General features: G+C 45.3%; 1 pseudogene; it reads right to left on the bottom strand.

The window, feature by feature from the left end:
- Positions 1-772: 772 nt before the first annotated feature.
- LOC130022624 (TLC domain-containing protein 3A-like) overlaps positions 773-23814 on the bottom strand; it is a 59029-nt pseudogene continuing 35987 nt past the window's right edge.

Below are 23814 nucleotides of genomic sequence, written 5' to 3'. Positions count from 1 at the left end.
CATCACTTGAACCCCAGGAGATTTGAGAGTACCCTGTGCTTGTGGATATGGGGAGAGTTGAGCTTGTGGGGGACACGCTGAAAGGAGTAATACTTTGACAAGCTCATGTGTTTGACACTAGTCTTACTGACCATCGGGTCCCCCACTTACCCAAGTGTTTCAGGTTCTTTCCCTGTTGCCCATCCCTGGCCCATGAGACCTCGGATGGAAAAAAAAATCCACGGACCAGAACTTACTGTTGGCACAAGGATGAGGATGAGGCAAAGAACCGGTGGGTGTTTAGTAAACAATATAAAAGGACCTGCCCACAGTTAAGTTTTCAAGGCCATCACTACAAAGTGTTTTCAGAGCCACCGCTGGCTTCTGCTAGCCCAGCATGTGTGGCTGCTGCCCTGAGTGGAAAGATGGGGAGCTGCTGATAGCAGGGCCAGGCTGGGGTCCAGACACTTAGTCACACTATTCACCTATCTTCACACTCCATGCTTCCGCCTCCTGGAACCATGGAGATAAAGGCCCAGGGAAGGGTCGCTGGCCCCATTGAAACCACCATGCTGCAAATGGGGGTCTAACAAGTTTAAGAGTTTTTACTAAGAAAAAAGTGATTTTGCAAAAAAGGTGTGTGTGTGTGTGTGTGTGTGTGTGTGTGTGTGTGTGTGCATTGTTTAGAAAAAATGTCAAACCCATCTGCTTACCAATACTCAAAAGGGTGAGGTTACCCAGGGCAGTTTGGTCCATAGAACAGTGAGCAGATGAGGTAGCACCCTCACTGACTCCTGGCAGCAGTTAACCATCCTTTTTGGCAGGGGGAGTATCAAAGAGCCGGGCTGCCTTCTTGCACAGCAGAGAGAACCAGTAGATCTGGGGAGCGATGAGGAAGGCATTGGCCACATTGCAGTGGAAAGGGATGTGGAATGGCACTCGGTACAGGCTCAGTTCCTGCTGCTGCCCATAGGACCAGTACATGAAGGGAAACAGAAGGATTCGGCAGGCAAGGAAAGTGGACAATGTGAGGATTCCATTCACCTTGTACAGGAGGGTGTGCTACTGCTTGAACTGAATCAGAACTCTGCCCAGTGACACAAACGGAGTGCTCAGTTCTGCGGTGAAGATGCAGCCAACAAAGAAATCCCCAAGTTCTCCTCGAAATCTCTGCGTAACTGGCACAAGGATAAACAGAATGACGGCATGGTGCGTGATCTTGAGGCGGTTTTTACTTAGGAAGCTTCGGAAAACGGTGAAGGAGTATCTGCAGCTGTGGTCTCTGGTTCGGTACCACTCACAGAGGTACATGGCATAGGTGTCATAGATCATGTATGGAATCAAAAACCAGACATATTCTCGGGCCAGCCAGTGCCTGTCGGTGATCACGTCTCTGCAGGAGGCGGACGATGATGATCCCCGAGCCGGTGGCCAGCACCGCCTGCACCGAAGAAACCAGCCTGCGGCGGGGAGAAGGGAGGGGCGCGCCTTCAGTCCCGGGGCGTCCCCTGGAAGTTTCCCCCGGTCCCCTCGGGGGCAGCACGCGCTGGGGCCGCTGAGAGGGGGCGAGGAACCCGGCGGGCAGCCCCCCGCGCTTCCTGTCACCGCCCCCCTACACCCCGCTCCCTTCAACAGTTTTTATAACAAATAATACATAATAAATTATTTTGATTCTGCTTTGGGGCAGGGGTTCGGGATGGAAACATCGAAAATATGGTGCTGGGAAGGTGTAATGGTGGTGAGATTGGTGTTCAAATGTTAAATGTAGTCTAATATTGTGAACTACTTTGTGAAATTAAAAATTAAAACAACAACAAGTTTGTCCTCTCAACACACTATTGAATACTTCTAGTATGTCAGGCACTGAGCAGAATGTTAAAAGACAGTTTTCTTTTCTCCAGATGTAACAAATGGATGATGAGCATGATGAGTGGTGACCTACAACAGAGTATTAGAACCTCCTCTTTGCTTAAAAGGAGAGGAACTGAGGAAAGGAATTGTTGATGTAGAACCAGAAACTTCCCTGCAGATGTTACATTCCCAGAACCTCATATAGAAAGCCCAACAGGCGGGATCCCTGAGAGCAAAGCCCACAGTAAAGCCTGAGCATAGCTGAGAGTGTGGTCCAAAACGAATGTCATAAAATGTCCTGTCATAAAATGATCAAACACCTATCCTTCCACCAGTGCACATATTCCACCACAAATGTCCCCAGTACTTTCCACCATCCTAACACTCCCTGTGCCTCTATGGCAAAAAATTTCCTCCATACATTCTCTCTACTTTGGGGCATTATGGTTTGCAATACAGATACTGAGAGGCTATCACGTTTGGTCCTTTACATACTTACAGCACACATCTTCCATCCTGAACAATCCCTCCAACCATCATTGACTTAGTGATCCCTTCTCTATTCCAACTACAGAGCAACCTTTCTGGCCCTTGTTTCTATCATCTTGTGTGTCAGTCTCATATTATGATATATTATACTCAACAAATGAGTGCAGCCATTCTGTGTCCCTCCATTTCTGACTCATTTCACTTAGCATGATAATCTCCATGATCGTCCACTTAAAAGCAAATTTCATTACTTCATCTTTCCTAACAGTTGCATAGTATTCCATTGTGTAGATGTACCAAAGTTTCTTTAATCAATTGTCTGTTCTCAGGCACTCAGGTTGTTTCCAGATTCTGTTTATAGTGAACAGTGCTGAAATGAACATACAGGTGCAGATGTCATTTCTACTGTGCTTTTTTGCACCCTCGAAATATATACCCGGGAGTGGTATTGCTGGGTCATATTGTAGCTCATTTTCTATTTTTTGAAGGTATGCCCATACTGTTTTCCCAAAAGACTGGATCAGTTGACATTCCCACCAACATAACTGAGATAAACTTTCTCCAAGTACCTGTGCCAGCATTAGTTGTTCTTGTTCTTTTAAATGTATACCAGTTTCTGTGGTGTGAGTTATATCTTTGTTGTTTTGATTTACATCTCCCTGACGATTAGCGATGTAGAGAATTTTTTATGTGCTTTTTGGCCATTTTTATTTTTTTAGGAAGCTTCTGCTCATTTCTTCTCAGCATTTTTTGATGAGTCTGGAAGATGATTTTCTTGCAAAATTCTACTAATGTCTTGCATACCCTGGATATTAACCCCTTATCAGATGGTTATTAAGTAAATATTCTTTCCCATTTAGTGGGTTCTCTATATTTTGGTCACTGTTTCTTCTCAGGTGCAGAAACTTCTTAGTTTAATGTAATCACATTTGTTTATGTTTGTTCCCACTTGCTTGGTGAGTGGTGCTTCATAAGGATGAAAAGATGCTTTTAGCTTAAATGTCATGGAGGGTTCTGCCTATATTTTCCTCCATGTACCTTAAGGATTCAGGTTTAATTTTGAGGTCTTTAATCCACTTTGATCTGACTTTTGTACCTGGCATTAGACTGAGGTCAGAGTTCATTTTTATGTAGGTAGCTATCCAGTTTTCTTAGCACCACTAGTTGAAGATGCTTCCTTGTTCCACTTCACATTTCTTGCTCCTTTATTAAAGATTAAGTGATCATATATTTGAGTCTGTGACAGAATATTCAACTCAGTTCCGTTGGTCTGCAGGTCTGTTTCTAGTCCAATACCATGCTGTTTTAATTACAACTGCTTTGTAAGTTGGAATTTTGAAGTTGGAGAAAGTGACGCCACCCATCTTTTTTCCCCCAAGGATTGCTTTAGCTATTCGTGGGGGTTTATTGTTCCATTTGAATATCAGGAGTGTTTTGTCTATTTCTTTGAAAATGTCCTGGATATCCTGATAGGAACCACGTTAAGTCTGTATATTGCCTTGGGGAGTTTTGTCATTTTGATAATATTAATCTTCCCTATCCATGAGCAGGGGATATGTCTCCATTTCCTAGTGTCCTCTTTTATTTCTTGAAGTAGTTTTTTGTAATTTTCTTTGTATAGGTCTTTCACCTCTTTATTTAAGCTGATTCAGAGGGATTTAATTTTTTGAGGGACGAATTTTTTTTAATATTACTTTCTTCTCTTTAATTATCTGTATACAGGAAAGCCATGTACTTTTTGGTGTTGATTTTGTAGTCTGCCACTTTACTATACAAACCTATTGTTTCTAGGAGCTCTTAGAGTGTTTAGGATTTTCTAAGTATACTTTCATATCGTCCGCAAATAGTGATAGGTTGATCTTTTCCTTTCCTATCTGGATGCCCTTGATATCTTTTTCTTGCCTAACTACTATGTCAAGAACTTCCAGTACTATGCTGAATAGGAGTGGCATCTTCTCCCCATTTTTAATAGGGATGGAGGTTTTTTCTTGTAAATTTCTACGAATGTCTTGTATATCCTGAATATTAACCCCTCATCTGATGGGCAATGGGAAAATAAATTTTCCCCTTCTGTGGGCTCTCTCTGTATTTTGGTCACTGTTTCTTCTGAGGTGCAGAAGTTTCTTAATTTGATGTAGTCCCATTTATCTTTTTCTCCACTTGCGTGGTCAATAGTGTTTCATCTTTGAAGATGCCTTGAGCTTAAATCTCATGGAGGATTCTGCCTACATTTTCCTCCATGTACCTTATGGATTCAGGTCGGATACTGAGGTCTTTAATCGATTTTGATCTTCACAATCTTAGCAAAAAATACTAGAAAAAAATGGGCAGATTTTTAGAAACAAGTAGCACTGTTGCACTGTCCTCCCATAGATCATCGATTTGCTTGAGAGGAAACCAGTAACATCTCCATTGTGAGACTTGTAGTTACTGTTTCTGGCATATTGAATATGCCACAGGGAGCTTGCAAGGCTCTGCCATGCAGGCGGGATACTCTCAGTAGCTTGCCAGGCATGTCGAGAGGGACAGAGGATTCGAACCAGGGTCAGTTACGTGCAAGGCAAATGCCCTACCCGCTGTGCTATCGCTCCAACCTAATAAATAAAATAAATAGAATAAATAAATCACTTGATCACTTGACTTCCTGTTAATCATCGATTTGCTCAAGCGGGCACCAGTAACATCTCCATTTGTCCCTGTCTTGTGCTAGTGTAGCCCAATGGCGTTAGTTCGCTCTAGGAACTTGAAGATCCTCAAACCAATCGTTCATAATCTTGATGAAGAAGTCTGACAATCTGGTAGGTGGGCAGCCACATGGTCTTTTGACATCCCGTGGAATCCAGTCGGTAACAGTTCTAGTCCAGCGGTCGTCTTTAAATCTCATTACATGACTAGCCCATCTGATTTTTGACACCTTGGCAAACGAGACAGCATCCCTGATTCTTGATCGTCGACTGAGGTCGGAACTCAGGATTCTTTCTCCCATTTGAGTGAAACATGATACTCCAAGCGTAGCTCTTTCAATTCCTCTTTGAGAGACCCAAATAGCGTTCTCATCCTGTTTGCATAGGATCCAGGTCTCTGAGGCGTATTTTAATGCAGGAAGAACAGTGGAATCAAAGAGATGTGCCAGGAGCTGAAGGTTCTTCGTCCTCTTAGCTGTACTTTCAATGCACGTACGTTAAAATCAGATACGTTCAATGCACGTACGTTAAAATCAGTACGTCTGTACTTTCAATGCACGTACGTTAAAATCAGACGTATCCATCAAGGACCTGGTAGTACAAGCTTGGCGAAATATCAAGTACGACATCATTGGTCTGACCGAGACAAGAAGGCACCAATCTCATCATGCCGTTTTCGACAATGGAGAAGAATTTTTCCTCAGAACATGTGATAAAAGAGGTTTCGGAGGCGTCAGTGTCTTTGTCAACACAAACTTGGCCATGAGCGTTGATTCATTCGAATGCCTAACAACCCGAATCAGACGTTTACATTTGAATAGATGTGGCTCACTGCCTGCAGTTTCTATCTTTGTTGTCTGTGCACCAATATCTATTTATGATAAAGGAGAAATTGAGAAGTTCACATGGAGCTGGAGAAGTTCTATAAAGAAGACCACACCTTCTACAAGATCATTGTGGGTGATTTTAATGCCAAGATAGTACAGAGATCAGCGGAAGAACTTCACATCAGGACCCATGGCCTAGAATGGAACGAACAGGGTGAGAGACTGTCTGAGTGCCTCATGTCGACCAAGACCATCCATGGTAACTCACAGATCCAGAAGGCCGAATTTAAACATTTGACATAGGAGTCTCCCAGTGGATGATTCCACAGTGAAATAGACCACATCATATTCAATCGATGGTTTTGCCTGACCGATGTCGCTGTTGTCCCTAAATTCCAATCGGGATCAGACCACCGTCTTCTTCATGCAAAATTCTACTTCACAGAGCGGGGAGAAATATCAGCAAAATTTAAAAAGAGAACTCCCAGAACAAGCAACAACTGGGAACTCTTTGGCACTATTACGGCAACATGGGAAGATGCCATTATTGACAACACTGACGAGGAATACGATCGACTGGTTCAGCACCTCAATGATTGTGCGAGGAATGCCAAGAGAGATATAGCCACAAAAAAATGCTTGTCTTCGAAAACGTGCTCATTCGCCAACGTAGTTTGGCGAATGCTTCAGACAACCGCAAGCGAACATCCGAGCTCGCAATGCAGTGCAGAGATGCGATCAAGAAAGACCTCAAAGAGAGAAGAGCAGAAGTGCTGGTAGATGCGTCAGAAGCCGGGACAAGTATTCATAATGCCCATCTGTCCTTCACCAACTACAAGACCAAGATGACAGCCCTCCGACGTCCTGATGGATCTATCACATCTTCCAGAACGGCAATGGAGAAGATTATCCATGACTTCTACTCAAATCTCTTCAATAACCTTGTCCACTTGCTGACATACCAAATTCCACAGGATGGATATGTCGTTCCCAACGTTCTCCCTTCCGAAATCCGACATGCCATTTCGTCAGTAAAGAAACGAACAGCACCCGGCCCAGACAAGGTCAGACCTGAACACCTGAAAAACCTGCTGTCAGTACTCATCAATACTCTGGATGGGCTCTTCACAAGCTACCTGTCTGAATGCAAGGTTCCGTCCCAACAGAAAACCAGCGGGAGTGTACTACTGTACAAGAAGGGAGACATCCACAACATCAGAAACTGTCACCCGATCTGTCCATTTTCTGTCATCTGCAAGTTGTTCATCTGAGTCATCCTAAATAGGATTGGCAGAACACTAGATGAAGAACAACCATGCGAGCTTGCCGGGTTCTGCAAAGCACCATCGACCATATCCCCACAATAACCAAGCTCACTGAGTATTCTAGAGAGTTCAAGATGCCACTCTGTCTGACGTTCATTGATTTAAAGAAGGCCTTTGATTCTGTTGAGATGGAAGCGGTCATTGAAGCCCTAGCCAATCAGGGCATTCAAGCTCAATACATCAAGAATAAATAGAGTAAATAAATAGAAGCATGTATTTTCACAAAATTGTTCAAGGAATAAAAAGAAAACCAAATAGGCAAGGAAATTTAAAGAGTATTTACAGTTTAGAGTATTTAGTTTATAAAGAGTATTTTGTTTAGGGCTGGAGCGATAGCACAGCGGGTTGGGCATTCGCCTTACATGCGGCCAACATGGCCGACCCGAGTTCGATTCCTCCGCCCCTCTCGGAGAGCCCGGCAAGCTACCGAGAGTATTCGATATGCCAGACACAGTAACAACAAAACTCTCCAATGGAGACGTTACTGGGCCCGCTCGAGCAAATTGACGATCAACAGAAGGGCCTTTACCTTTACCTTTACCTTACAGTTTAGAAATTCACTGGAAGTCAAACTCTAACCGAGGATCCATGCCAATGTGGGACCCTTGCCCTAACAGGTACACCAACAGTGGTGGGACCTGGCCTCCGGGGCAGTAGCCACCAATTAATTTCCACTTTTATTTTGCACTTTTTAAACTTTTATTTATTTATTAGTGAATCATCGTGAGATAGTTACAGTTATATAGCTTCCGTGCTTGCATTTCAGTTATACAATGGTTCATCCCTCCACCTGTGCCCATTTTCCACCACCAATGGTTCCACCCACCACCAATGGCCCTTCCAACCACCCCCACACCGTTCCCAACACCCCACCCTGTTTCTGAGGCAAAGCATTTTCTTTTGCTCTTTCTTTCACTTTGGGTGTGGTGGTTTGCAATAGTGGCCATCTTGTTGGTCTAGAGTCTACCTTCAGCATGCATCTCCCATCTTGAGCAGATCCTCCTAACACGGTTCACTTGGTGATCCCGTCTCTTATCTGAACTGCATTTTCCCCCAGCATGTGAGGCCCGCTTCTAAGCTGTGGAGTAATCCTCCTGGTACTTATCTCTTTTTCTCTTTGGTGTTAGTCTCCCATTCTGTTACTTTGTATTCTGTTACTTTATATTCCACAAATGAGTATGATCGTTTTGTGTCTGTCCCTTTCTTTCTGACTCATTTCACTTATCATGATACTTTCAGTGTTGATCCACCTGTCTTCATCTTTTCTAACAGCTACATAGTATTCCATTGTGTAGATGTACCAGGGTTTCTTTAACAAGTTATTTGTTCTTGGGCACTCCGTATTCTTTCCAGATTTTGGCTACTGTAAACAGTACTGAAATGAACATATAAGTGAAGGAGAGTCCCTTTCTCCCCACTCCCACCCCAACACCAGTTGCTTTTGTTCTTTTTGATGTGGGCCAGTCTCTGTGGTATGAGTTGATATCTCATTGTTGTTTTAATCTGCATCTCCCTGATGATTAGTGATGAAGAACATTTTTTCATGTGCCTTTTACCCATTCTGATTTCTTCTTTGAGAAAGTATTCGTTCATTTCATCTCGCTTTTTGATGTGATTCGATGTTTTCTTTCAGTAGAGTTCAACCAGTGCATTGTAAATCCTTGATATCAACTCCTTATCCAATGGGTATTTGTATAAAATCTCAGGAGAGCGGCCAGGGGGAGGCTTCGACAGCTCTTCTCCTCGTGACCCGCGTTTGGGTGGGCCCCGGGCCACTCCCCCAGCCAGGGCCGCCTGGGTCATGGGGTAGATGGCGGAGGAGACAAGGTTCAGGCCAGTTGGTTGATCAGTTGTCATTTATTTCATTCTCCCCATGCGCCTGCCCCAGTCTCTCCAATCCTCCCATTCTAGTCTCCATTGCTCCTCATTCCCGTCTCTTTCTGTCTGGCTGGCTCATCTATTCAACGCTCCATCTCAGAGCCTGGGCTCTCTCTCTCCACGTGCTTGTTCCTATATTCTTCTTCTACGTTCTTCTCTCTCCGTCCCCCTTCCTAGACTCTCCGCGGTCCATCTTTCCGCCTCTCTCTCTCTCTCTCTCTCTCTCTCTTTCATTCTTCAGCTCTCTCTCCTCTCTCCAGCTCCCCAGCACTCTGGGCTGACACTGCACCCACTCTGGTAGCATAATCAACATAAGAAATCCCTTCCTGATGGCCCACCAAGTTCAAAGGGAACACCACCTAAGATATTCCAAAGCCCTTCTTTGACAGCTCAAGGGCAAAACACCTCCTAAAGCATTTTTCCCCTTCCTCAATCCAATAACTCTATCAACATCTTAATAACAGTAATTTTTGTATTGACACAGTAAGAGATAACATTGAGGCTTGTAGGGCGGCTCTAATGGAAACGTCTTGCCACAGACTCAGACTATAACACTCAGGCCAGATTAATCATTCCTAAACCTAGCAGGGCTCGAATCTAGATATTACTTTTTCTATCATGACAGCATTTGTCCATGGCCAAGCTCTTAACTTATAGTTAAGCATTATGTCACTTTGGCCAAGCCCATCTCGATTCCAGGGTAGCACATAGCTTACCGCTTGCCCTGGATCGATCCAGTTCCTCGTCAGGACCCTGCTTTTGGATTTGGAAGTGCAAGGAAGAACAGGCAGCTGAGGCTTAGGTGAGAGAACAGATGCCCAGGAGGAAAATATCACTGAGTCACATAACAAAAGCATAACATATACTGTCTTCTTGTGTCCATACAAAAAAAGGACACTGCTCTTAATAAACTATGCAAAGGACATAGGGAGAAGAGAAAAACAATATTTACAAGTCAACAGAGAACAAAGAAAGAAGATACAAATAAACACAGAGGAATGGGAGAACTGTGATGGGAGCAACCGAATAAACCTAAACTACCTGAGGTGATGAGGGAAGAACAGAATAGTGTTATCCTACAGGTATTGGGTGAATATCCTATCCCATTCTGTTGATTGTCTTTGAATTCTGTTTACTGTGTCTTTTGAGGTGCAGAAGTTTCTCAGTTTGAGGTAGTCCCATCTGTTTATCTGTTTCCTCTTCATTGGCGAGTGGAATGTCCTCTTTAAAGATAACATTAGGGGTGTTTGGAGGATCCTGCCAGGAGGGGAAATGCATGTTAAAAGTAGACTATAGGGGCCTGGGTCCCTCCTTGGGCACGCGCAGCTAGAACCAGCCTTTAGAAAGCCGGTTTTCAACCCCTGACCTGCGTGGGACAGGGACAGAGGCCCAACTCTGGGCAACAAAGCTGAACGGCTCCAATTCCAACAGGTACAGCCCGCCCCCAAGGGCCTGGGTCCCTCTCTGGGCATGTGCAGCTAGAACCAGCCCCAAGAAAGCCGGTATTCAACCCCTGATCTGCGTGGGACGGGCACAGAGGCCCAGCTCTGGACAACAAAGCTGAACGGCTCCAATTCCCACAGGTACAGCCAGCCCCCAGGGCCTGGGTCCCTCTCTGGGCACCCGCAGCTAGAACCAGCCCGTAGAAAGCCGGTTTTCAACCCCTGATCTACGTGGGACGGGCACAGAGGCCCAGCTCTGGGCAACAAAGCTGAACGGCTCCAATTCCAACAGGTACAGCCCGCCCCCAAGGGCCTGGGTACCTCTCTGGGCACGCGCAGCTAGAACAAGCCCCTAGAAAGCCGGTTTTCAACCCCTGATCTGCGTGGGACGGGCACAGAGGCCCAGCTCTGGGCAACAAAGCTGAACGGCTCCAATTCGAACAGGTACAGCCCGCCCCCAAGGGCCTGGGTACCTCTCTGGGCACGCGCAGCTAGAACAAGCCCCTAGAAAGCCGGTTTTCAACCCCTGATCTGCGTGGGACGGGCACAGAGGCCCAGCGCTGGACAACAAAGCTGAACGGCTCCAATTCCAACAGGTACAGCCCGCCTTCAAGGGCCTGGGTCCCTCTCTGGGCACACGGAGCTAGAAACCATCCCCTAGAAAGCCGGTTTTCAACCCCTGATCTGCGTGGGACGGGCACAAAGGCCCAGCTCTGGGCAACAAAGCTGAACGGCTCCAATTCCAACAGGTACAGCACGCCCCCAAGGGCCTGGGTCCCTCACTGGGCATGCGCAGCTAGAACCAGCCCCTAGAAAGCCGGTTTTCAACCCCTGATCTGCGTGGGACGGGCTCAGAGGCCCATCTCTGGGCAACATAGCTGAACGGCTCCAATTCCAACAGGTACAGCCCGCCCCCAAGGGCCTGGGTCCCTCTCTGGGCACACGCAGTTAGAACCAGCCCCTAGAAAGCCGGTTTTCAACCCCTGATCTGCGTGGGATGGGCACAGAGGCCCAGCTCTGGGCAACAAAGCTGAACGGCTTCAATTCCAACAGGTACAGCTCGCCCCCAAGGGCCTTGGTCCCTCTCTGGGCACACGCACCTAGAACCAGCCCCTAGAAAGCCGGTTTTCTACCCCTGATCTTCGTGGGACGAGCACAGAGGCCCACTTCTGGGCAACAAAGCTGAACGGCTCCACTTCCAACAGGTACAGCCCGCCCCCAAGGGCCTTGTTCCCTCTCTGGGCACACGCAGCAAGAACCAGCCCCTAGAAAGCCGGTTTTCAACCCCTGATCTGCGTGGGACGGGCACAGAGGCCCAGCTCTGGGCAACAAAGCTGAACGGCTCCAATTCCCACAGGTATAGCCCGCCCCCAGGGCCTGGGTCCCTCTCTGGGCACGCACAGCTAGAACCAGCCCCTAGAAAGCCGGTTTTCAACCCCTGATCTGTGTGGGACGGGCACAGAGGCCCAGCTCTGGGCAACAAAGCTGAACGGCTCCAATTCCAACAGGTACAGCCCGCCCCCAAGGGCCTGTGTCCCTCTCTGGGCACACGCAGCTAGAACCAGCCCCTAGAAAGCCGGTTTTCAACCACTGATCTGCGTGCGACAGGCAGAGAGGCCCAGCTCTGGGCAAAAAAGATGAACGGCTCCAATTCCCGCAGGTACAGCCCGCTCCCAAGGGCCTGGGTCCCTCTCTGAGCACGCGCAGCTAGAGCCAGCCCCCAGAAAGCCGGTTTTCAACTCCTGATCTGCGTGGGAGGGGCACAGAGGCCCAGCTCTGGGCCACAAAGCTGAAGGGCTCCAATTCCAACAGGTACAGCCCGCCCCCAAGGGCCTGGGTCCCTCTCTGGGCATGCGCAGCTAGAACCAGTCCATAGAAAGCCGGTTTTCAACCCCTGATATGCGTAGGAGGGGCACAGAGGCCCAGCTCTGGGCAACAAAGCTGAACGGCTCCAATTCCAACAGGTACAGCCCGCCCCCAAGGGCCTGGGTCCCTCTGTGGGCATGCGCAGCTAGAACCAGCCCCTAGAAAGCCGGTTTTCAACCCCTGATCTGCGTGGGACGGGCACAGAGGCCCAGCTCTGGGCAACAAGCGCTGAACTGCTCCAATTCCAACAGGTACAGCCCGCCCCCAAGGGCCTGGGTCCCACTCTGGGCACGCGCAGCTAGAACCATCCCCTAGAAAGCCGGTTTTCAACCCCTGATCTGCATGGGACGGGCACAGAGGCCAAGCTCTGGGCAACAAAGCTGAACGGCTCCAATTCCAACAGGTACAGCACGCCCCCAAGGACCTGGGTCCCTCTCTGGGCACGCGCAGCTAGAACCAGCCCCTAGAAAGCCGGTTTTCAACACCTGATCTGCGTGGGACGGGCACAGAGGCCCAGCTCTGGGCAACAATGCTGAACGGCTCCAATTCCAACAGGTACAGCCCGCCCCCAAGGGCCTGGGTCCCTCTGTGGGCACGCGAAGCAAGAACCAGCCCCTAGAAAGCCGGTTTTCAACCCCTGATCTGCGTGGGACGGGCACAGAGGCCCATCTCTGGGCAACAAAGCTGAACGGCTCCAATTCCAACAGGTACAGCCCGCCCCCAAGGGCCTGGGTCCCTCTCTGGGCACACGCAGTTAGAACCATCCCCTAGAAAGCCGGTTTTCAACACCTGATCTGCGTGGGACGGGCACAGAGGCCCAGCTCTGGGCAACAAAGCTGAACGGCTCCAATTCCAACAGGTACAGCTTGCCCCCAAGGGCCTTGGTCCCTCTCTGGGCACACGCACCTAGAACCAGCCCCTAGAAAGCCGGTTTTCTACCCCTGATCTTCGTGGGACGAGCACAGAGGCCCACTTCTGGGCAACAAAGCTGAACGGCTCCACTTCCAACAGGTACAGCCCGCCCCCAAGGGCCTTGTTCCCTCTCTGGGCACACGCAGCAAGAACCATCCCCTAGAAAGCCGGTTTTCAACCCCTGATCTGCGTGGGACGGGCACAGAGGCCCAGCTCTGGGCAACAAAGCTGAACGGCTCCAATTCCAACAGGTACAGCTCGCCCCCAAGGGCCTTGGTCCCTCGCTGGGCACACGCACCTAGAACCAGCCCCTAGAAAGCCGGTTTTCTACCCCTGATCTTCGTGGGACGAGCACAGAGGCCCACTTCTGGGCAACAAAGCTGAACGGCTCCACTTCCAACAGGTACAGCCCGCCCCCAAGGGCCTTGTTCCCTCTCTGGGCACACGCAGCAAGAACCAGCCCCTAGAAAGCCGGTTTTCAACCCCTGATCTGCGTGGGACGGGCACAGAGGCCCAGCTCTGGGCAACAAAGCTGAACGGCTCCAATTCCAACAGGTACAGCCCGCCCCCAAAGGCCTGGGTCCCTCTCTGGGCACGCACAGCTAGAACCAGCCCCTAGAAAGCCGGTTTTCAACCGCTGATCTGCGTGGGACGGGCACAGAGGCCCAGCTCTGGGCAACAAAGCTGAACGGCTCCAATTCCAACAGGTACAGCCCGCCCCCAAGGCCTGGGTCCCTCTCTGGGCACACGCAGCTAGAACCAGCCCCTAGAAAGCCGGTTTTCAACCCCTGATCTGCGTGGGACGGGCACAGAGGCCCAGCTCTGGGCAACAAGCGCTGAACTGCTCCAATTCCAACAGGTACAGCCCGCCCCCAAGGGCCTGGGTCCCTCTCTGGGCACGCGCAGCTAGAACCAGCCCCTATAAAGCCGGTTTTCAACCCCTGATCTGCGTGGGACGGGCACAGAAGCCCAGCTCTGGGCAACAAAGCTGAACGGCTCCAATTCCAACTGGTACAGCCCGCCCCCAAGGGCCTGGGTCCCACTCTGGGCACGCGCAGATAGAACCCGCCCCTAGAAAGCCGGTTTTCAACCGCTGATCTGCGTGGGACGGGCACAGAGGCCCAGCTCTGGACAACAAAGCTGAACGGCTCCAATTCCAACAGGTACAGCCCACCCCCAAGGACCTGGGTCCCTCTCTGGGCACGCGCACCTAGAACCAGCCCCTAGAAAGCCGGTTTTCAACCCCTGATCTGCGTGGGACGGGCACAGAGGACCAGCTCTGGGCAACAAAGCTGAACGGCTCCAATTCCAACAGGTACAGCCCGCCCCCAAGGGCCTTTGTCCCTCTCTGGGCACATGCAGCTAGAACCAGCCCCTAGAAAGCTGGTTTTCAACCGCTGATCTGCGTGGGACGGGCACAGAGGCCCAGCTCTGGGCAACAAAGCTGAACGGCTCCAATTCCAAACAGGAGACGTTCCCAACCCCTCGCCTAGTGCCAGGGACTCTTTCCAGAGCCGCGGCCGCTAACACAGCTGTGAATTATTTTCCCACTATATATGCCATAGGAACCATAAGCTAACTTCTTAGATGGAAACTTCTCTATTTTAGCTCAGCCACTAGAAACACAGTAGCCAATAACTCATAAGCCTATCTTAACTCACAGTGCATATCAAGCAGAATAGTAACAGTGAACGTGAAGGACTAAACCACACCTCTCCCAATGGTAAAGCAACGCAAAAGCCCACCAAACTTTCATATTGAAGAGTCTAGCCCAGATGACACCAACAGTACTGTAGTGTTACACAACCTCTCTGACAAGGAATTCAGAACGGAGCTGCTTAGGATGCTTAGGGAATTAAAAGAAACAATGGAAAGCAATGCCAATAGAAGACAAGAGGATCTGAAGGCAGAAATGAGGAAAATGCAATCAGAAATGTCAGACCTGAAAAATCTCATAGGCGAATTGAAAAGCTCAGTGGAAGGCCTCAGCAGCAGAGTTACAGCGGCTGAGAACAGAATCAGTGAGCTCGAAGATGAAGTTCAGAGACTCTCCAGAAAAGAGCAGAAAATGGAAAAGAGACTCACAATTCGGGAACAGATGGCAAGAGAAGATCGTGATGAAGCCAAGAGGGGTAACATAAGAATTATTGGAGTCCCAGAGGTACAGGAAGAAAACCTCGATGAAGAAGAAACTGTCAAAGAAATCATTGCTACAACATTTCCAGAGCTGAAGAAAACTTGTGACCACATTCAGGAGGCCCGAATCGTACCAGCTAGAAGAAATCCGAATAAAAATACCCCAAGACACATTCTGATCAAAATGACCAAAACCTTAGACAGAGACAAAATTCTGAAAGCAGCAAGATCGAAGAAAGAAATCTCTTACAAAGGAGCATCCTTAAAATTCACAGCTGATTTTTCTGATGAAACCCTCATGGCCCGAAAACAGTGGTGGGACATAGTAAAAAAAACTCAATGAAATAAATGCCTCCCCAAAAATACTTTTCCCAGCAAGACTCTCATTCATAATAGAAGGGACAACGCACAGTTTCACAGACAAACAACAGCTCAGGAACTTCATAGACTCAAAACCATGGTTACAAGAACAACTAAATGGGCTACTTTAAGGCAAGAAAGCCCCTCAAATACACCAAATTTTAACAGAACAATGGGACAAAATCCCATAACAATAATCTCTCTCAATGTCAATGGGCTAAACGCACCAATTAAAAGACATAGAGTGGCAGGATGGATTAGAAAATTGAACCCAACATTCTGCTGCCTGCAAGAAACGCATCTCAATAGTCAAAGCAAACACAGACTCAGAGTCAAAGGCTGGAAAACAATCCTACAGGCAAGCAGCTCCCATAAAAAAGCTGGGGTAGCCATCCTTATACCAGACCACATCGATTTCAGAGTGAGGAAGGTCATAAGAGACAGTGAAGGCCATTTCTTATTGATCAAAGGATCTGTACAACAGGAAGAACTTACAATAATAAATGTATATGCACCTAATGAGAGACCAGCAAAGTACTTAAAACAACTACTCATAGATTTGGAAAAAGACATCAATAGCAACACAATACTAGTGGGAGACTTCAACACTGCTTTGTCACCTCTTGATAGATCAACCAGACTCAAGCTTAGCAAGGACATACTTCAGTTGAGGGAAACAATGGAAGAAAGGGACTTAGTAGATATATACAGGACACTTCATCCACAAAAAGCTGAATACACATTCTTCTCAAGCGTACATGGAACATTCTCCAAGATAGACCACATGCTGAGCCACAAAACATGCCTCCATAAAATTAAGAAGGTAGAGATTGTATCAACAGTCTTCTCAGACCATAATGCGCTGAAATTAGAAGTAAATCACGCACAAAAACAGAAAACTAAATCAAACACCTGGAAATTAAACAGTGCACTATTGAACAACGAGTGGATTAGACAGGAAATCAAAGAGGAAATCAAAAGATTCCTAGAAACGAATGAAAATGAGAACACGAGTTAGCAAAACGTATGGGACACAGCAAAGGCTGTGTTAAGAGGAAAGTTTATAGCTCTACAAGCATTCCTCAGGAAGGAGGAGTGAGCACACATAAGTAACCTAACCTCACAGCTTAAGAGCTTGGAGAAGGACCAAAAAAAGGAGCACAACCCGAAGAGGAGAAAAGAAATAATAAAACTCAGAGCAGAGATTAACGAGATGGAAACCCAAAAAACAATCCGAAAGATCAATGAAACCAAAAGCTGGTTCTTTGAGAAAATTAACAAGATCGATAAGCCTCTAGCAAAACTCACAAAAAAAGGGAGAGAGAAAACCCTAATAAACCGAATCAGAAATGAAAAGGGGGTCATTACAACAGAAACCACAGAAATTCAAAGGATCCTCAGGGAGTACTTTGAGAAGCTTTATGCCACGGAACATCAAAACCTCGAGGAAATGGATAAATTCCTAGACTCCTACAGACTCCCAAGGCTGAACCAAGAAGACCTGGAATACCTGAACAGACCTATCACCATCAAGGAAATTGAAATGGTAATAAAAAGTCTCGCCAAGCACAAAAGTCCTGGCCCGGATGGATTCACTAGTGAATTCTTCCAAATCTTTAGAGAGGACTTACTCCCGATGCTCTTTAAGCTTTTCCACGAAATTGAAATATCAAAAACACTTCCGAACAGTTTCTACGAAGCAAATATCACACTGATACCAAAAGCAGACAGAGATACCACAAAGAAAGAGAATTACAGGCCGATATCCCTGATGAACACAGATGCAAAGATCCTCAACAAACTACTAGCAAATAGAATCCAACTACTCATCAAAAAGATCATACACCATGACCAAGTAGGATTCATCCCAGGGATGCAAGGATGGTTTAACATTCGGAAATCAATCAACATAATCCACCATATCAACAAAAGAAAAGATAAAAAGCATATGATCATATCAATAGATGCAGAGAAAGCATTTGATAAGATCCAGCACCCCTTTATGATGAAAACCCTAGCCAAAATGGGTATAGAGGGGACCTTCCTCAACATAATTAAAGCCATCTACCACAAGCCTACAGCAAGCATCATCCTCAATGGGGAAAAACTGAGAGCCTTCCCTCTAAGATCAGGGACGAGACAGGGATGCCCACTCTCTCCACTGCTGTTCAATATAGTACTGGAAGTACTTGCAATAGCGATTAGGCAGGAAAAAGATATTAAGGGCATTCAGGTAGGAAAGGAAGAAATCAAGCTCTCACTATTCGCAGATGATATGATACTCTACTTAGAGAACCCAATAACTTCCACCAAAAAACTCCTAGAAACAATAGACTCGTATAGTAAAGTTGCAGGTTATAAAATCAATACCCAAAAGTCCATGGCTTTCCTATACGCAAACAGTGAGAGAGAAGAAAGCAACATGAAAAAAACAATCCCGTTCACAATTGTGCCCCAGAAAATCAAGTACCTAGGAATCAGCTTAACTAAGGAAGTAAAGGACCTGTACAAAGAAAACTACAAAACGCTACTTCAGGAAATAAAAGAGGACATGAGGAAATGGAAAGATATCCCCTGCTCATGGGTCGGGAGACTTAACATTGTCAAAATGGCAATACTACCGAAAGCATTGTATAAATTCAATGCAATCCCTATAAGGATACCCATGACATTCTTCAAAGAAATGGAGCAAACAGTCCTGAAATTTATATGGAACAATAAGCCCCCACGAATAGCTAAATCAATTCTTGGGAAAAAGAAAATGGGAGGAATCAACCTCCCGAACTTCAAACTGTACTACAAAGCAGTAATAATTAAAACAGCATGGTACTGGAACAAAGGCAGAACTGCAGACCAATGGAACAGGGTTGAATACACTGACATCTCTCCTCAATCATATGCTCATCTAATCTTTGATAAAGGTGCAAGTAATGTGAAGTGGAGTAAGGAAAACCTCTTTAATAAATTGTGTTGGCATCACTGGACGGCTACATGCAAAAAAATAGGCTCAGAACTCTGCCTAACACCATGTACAAAAGTAAGATCAAAATGGATTAAAGACCTCAACATCAGACCAGAAACCATAAGGTACATTGAAGATAAAGTTGGCAAAACCCTCCATGACATTGAAGCTAATGGTATCTTCAAAGATGCCACGCCACTGGCCGAGCAAGTGAAAACAGAGATAGATAAATGGGACTATCTTAAACTAAGAAGCGTCTGCACCTCCAAAGAAACAGTGACCAAAATACAAAGACAGTCTACAGAATGGGAAAGGATATTCACCGAATACACATCTGACAAGGGGTTGATATCCAGGATATACAAAATACTGGTTAAACTACACAAGAAGAAAACATCCAACCCCATCCAAAAATTGGGCAATGAAATGAGAAGAAACTTTCTCAAAGAAGAAATCCGAATGGCAAAAAGGCACATGAGAAAATGCTCTACATCATTAATCATCAGGGAGATGCAGATCAAAACCACAATGAGATACCATCTCACACCTCAGAGACTGGCCCACATTCAAAAGAACAAAAGCAACCGATGCTGGCGTGGATGTGGCGAGAAAGGGACACTCCTTCACTGTTGGTGGGAATGTCCACTGGTTCAGCCCTTCTGGAAAACAGTATGGACGATTCTCAAAAAATTAGAAATTGAGCTCCCATTTGACCCAGCAATACCACTCCTGGGAATATATCCCAGAGAGGCAAAAATGTATAGTCGAAGTAACATCTGCACTTGTTTGTTCATTGCAGCACTCTTTACAATAGCCAGAAACTGGAAGAAACCTGAATGCCCACGAACAGATGACTGGTTAAAGAAACTTTGGTACATCTACACAATGGAGTACTATGTAGCTCTTAGAAAAGATGAAGTCATGAAATTTACATACAAGTGGTACAATATGGAAAGTATCATGCTAAGCGAAATGAGTCAGAAAGAGAGGAATAGACATAGAAAGATTGCATTCATCTGGGGGATATAAAGTAACAAAGTATGAGATTAATACCCAAGAATAGCTGAGATCAGCACCAGGAGGATTACTCCATAACTTAGAGGCCAGCCGGGTATCCTAGAGGAAAGGGCAGTTCAGATAGAGAAGGGAGCACCAAATAAAGGATGTTTGGAGGACCCTCCCAGGAGGGGAGATGCATGTCGAAAGGAGACTATGGACTGAACATGTTTGCCACTCAATGCCTCTTTTGCAGACCACAACACCCAAAAGGAGAGAGAGAACACAGGGGATTGCCCTGCCACAGAGACAGGGGGGATGGGGGGATGGGGGTGGGAGGGATATTATCCATGGTGGTGGAAAATGGGCACTGGTGGAGGGATGGGTATCTGATCATTGTATAATTGAAACCAAAGCACAAAAAATTGTAAATCTACAACTTTAAAAAAAATAAAATAAAATAAAGGGAAAAATAAAAAGAAAAAAGAAAAGAAAATGCTCTACATCATTAATCATCAGGGAGATGCAGATCAAAACCACAATGAGATATCATTTCACACCACAGAGATTGGCTCATGTCCACAAGAACAAAAGCAACCGATGCTGGCGCAGAGGTGGTGAGAAAGGGACCCTCCACTGCTGGTGGGAATGCCGTCTGGTTCAGCCCTTTTGAAAAACAGTATGGACGATTCTCAAAAAATTAGAAATTGAGCTCCCATTTGACCCAGCAATACCACTCCTGGGAATATACCCCGGAGAGGCAAAAAAGTATAGTCAAAGTGACATCTGCACTTGTATGTTCGTTGCAGCACTCTTTACCTTAGCCAGAAACTGGAAGAAACCTGAATGCCCAAGAACAGATGACTGGTTAAAGAAACTTTGGTACATCTACACAATGGAGTACTATGTAGCTGTTAGAAAAGATGAAGTCATGAAATTTACATACAAGTGGTACTACATGGAAAGTATCATGTTAAGCGAAATGAGTCAGAAAGAGAGGGATAGACATAGATAGATTGCATTCATCTGGGGAGCATAATGTAACAAAATAAGAGACAAACACCCATGAGTGGCCGAGATTAGTACCAGGAATTTTGCTCCATGGTTTGGAGGCCAGCCTGCTAGGGAAAAGGGTGCACCAAATAAAAGGTGTTGGGAGGATCCTCCCAGGATGGGAGATGCATGCTGAAAGTAGACTATAGACCAAAAATGATTACCACTCAATGCCTCTTTTGCAAACACCCAAAAGGAGAGATAGAACAAAAGGGAATGCCCTGCCACATCCAAAAGGAGAGATAGAACAAAATGGAATGCCCTGTCACAGAGGCAGGGTGGGATGAAGGGATATGGGTGGTGGGAGGGATACTGGGACCCGTGCTGTTGAAAAATGGGCACTGGTGGAGGGATGGGTACTTGATCATTGTATAACTGAAACCCAAGCACAAAAATTTGTAAGTCTACAACTGTACCTCATGGTGTTTCACTAATAAAAATTTTTAAAAAATAGCTAGTAGGTGTAAAATGTAATTTTTAATATCACTTTCTACATAATACCACAGTCATAAGTTAAAGGCCCAAGAATACATAAATTAATATAACTTCATTGTAACTTTTAAATTTCTGCAAATATATTAACACTGTAATACTATTTTATATGCTCTTTATGTGTAAGTCCTTGTGGCAAAATTTAGGAGAAACATACAATAAAATTGTGATGTCTTAAGCTGCAAAAAAAAAATGATGTTTACTCCTAACTGACTATAGGATTTTACACATTTTAAATTATGTATTAATGTCATATTTATAATGGTTAAATATATTGACAATCTTCAAATATTCATTTTTATTGATTTATTTTATAGTAATTCTATTTGCCATGTCTTTAAATTTATTTGAAGCAAGTATATAAATAAATTTGTTATATACTTTCCAAGGGAGGATATTGGGGGTGTAGAGGGCATTTGGGGACACCGGTGGTGGGATTTGTGGTTGGAACACTGTATGCCCCAAACAACTCTATTATGAATGACTTTATAAATCATGATGGCTTAAAATTTTAAAGAAAAAAAATTGTCAAGTTGTTAAAAGAACAAAGTGGGAAAGAGAAATTTAAATAAAAACTATCCATTGTGGGCCAGTGAGATAGTACAGCAGATAAGGCACTTGTCCTATATGTGGTTGAACCAGGTTTTATCCCTGACAGTCCGTGAGTACCGCCAGGACTGATACTTTAGTGCAGAGCTAGGAGTAAGCCCTGAGCATCGCTAGGTATGGTCCAGGCCCAGCCCCCAAAATAGCACTCCTCATTGAATGAGAGTGGTATTAAATTCACAAAAGAAGAAATGGAATTCCAGTCTATAATTAGATTTAAAGTGGTATTTATACAGTCATTAGAAGAAAATATTTAATTCTGATGCTTAATATTAAACTCTAGTGAAGTCATCATAGGCCTAATTATGTACAGACAATATTCATTATGAATCTTACCAAAGAAAAAACAAGGGTAATCTGAAAGAGACTAAGGTAGAGAAAAAGTCAGGAAAGATGAGACAGACTATAACATAATTTATAATATACCTTACATAATAGCATTTGTGCACTGCTGTTTGTGTTTGGACTTGGTTTGGCGCCATTCCAAACAGTTTTCAAGTTCTACTCCAGGCTCTGTCTGTACTTGGGGTTTACTCCAAATGGCACTCTAGAGACCTTATAAAGTGCCGAGGATCAAACTAGGGCCTGCTACAATGCAGTGCAAGTGCTACATACAATGCCTTTCCCAACTGTCTGATCCAATAAGTGTTTCTCTTACAAAGTGATTATTTTAAGGTATTATCTCTGATTAACTATACAATAATTAGAGGCAAACAGTGCTTAAAATTTCTCTTTTTTATTAGAGTTCAGAAAACTAATGTGACCAAAATAGAGGACTCGATGCAGGCAACAAAGTTCCTCACTATAATACAACTAAAAACCAACTATATAATACCAAAAATAAATAAATAACCTTATATATTTGACCACCTTGCCCGTCTAAAGACATATGCACAGCTATACCTATATGATAACAGTGTGGAACGGAATGGGAATGGTGGGATGAATTGGTTGAGTTAAATTTGAAGATCTCCCTAGTTGAGCTTACTGTGCCAACAGTCATTAATGCTATCAAGATCTGACCCAGATAGAGTAAGGTCAAAGGCTATATAATAATAATTCTTTAAAAAAAACTATGCTGCTGGAAAAATCTGAGTTCTGGGACAAAAGCAAAACAAAACTGAGGTCTATTTTAAAACAGCAGAAACTGAGTTAAATGAGTTCTTCTCCTCTTCTTCAGAATGATACACCAGAGAGGTGTATGAGGCGACTATGCAGAAGGAGATGAGGGGAATGGTCCAGAGGCTGAGGTTCATTCAGTGTGGTGCTTTCCCTTTGGAAATTTCTCTTTAACTCTCCACTGGCAACACTGTGGACAATCCACTGTGATGTTTTTCCTTGCAATTACCCACTCCATACCTTTTACAGCAGAAGAAACAGAAAACTCCAACACTAAAACCACAGCACCACCTGCAGGAAAACAAAAGAAGATAATCCAGATGTGTGAGAAAAATTCTGCAGGTGAGCGTTTTAGGTTTCATCAGTGAATTGGCCCCTTTTCCTCCCCCCAGAGAAACTTACAGTGCTCTTCAGAGCACCACTAATCCCTTGAGTTTATCTTTAATCTTTCCTTTGTGCTTTACCTCTCATTGTCACAATTCCCAAAGTCAGGCTTGGTTACTTATAAGTCAAAATTTTCTGGTAATTCTGAACTTTTTATCATAGTGAATTACTTGCTTTCCTTTTCATATTTACTATAGAGCAATGTTCTTAGCTTAAACACAGAAAGACTGTTAATGCTATGCTCCTCATATTTGGGAGTTGATTGATTCCTGGGCATCTGGTCATACATAATTACTTGACTCAGGCTTTGGTTGACATATTTCCTTACAACCCCCAAATGGGAAGTCCCACAGTTTGACTTGGATGGATCCACGGCGAACAGCAAAGCTACACCAATATCTAAGTGGAACAGTCTAGAAAGCATAAAAGCAAGGTCTTGATCCAAGCTGTTAT

The sequence above is a fragment of the Sorex fumeus genome, unplaced genomic scaffold (assembly GCF_029834395.1).
Source record: "Sorex fumeus unplaced genomic scaffold, SorFum_2.1 ptg000020l, whole genome shotgun sequence".
In the NCBI taxonomy this organism is placed as follows: domain Eukaryota; kingdom Metazoa; phylum Chordata; class Mammalia; order Eulipotyphla; family Soricidae; genus Sorex; species Sorex fumeus.
Note: the sequence above shows the minus strand (reverse complement) of the source record. Positions and strands in the feature narration are given on the sequence as shown.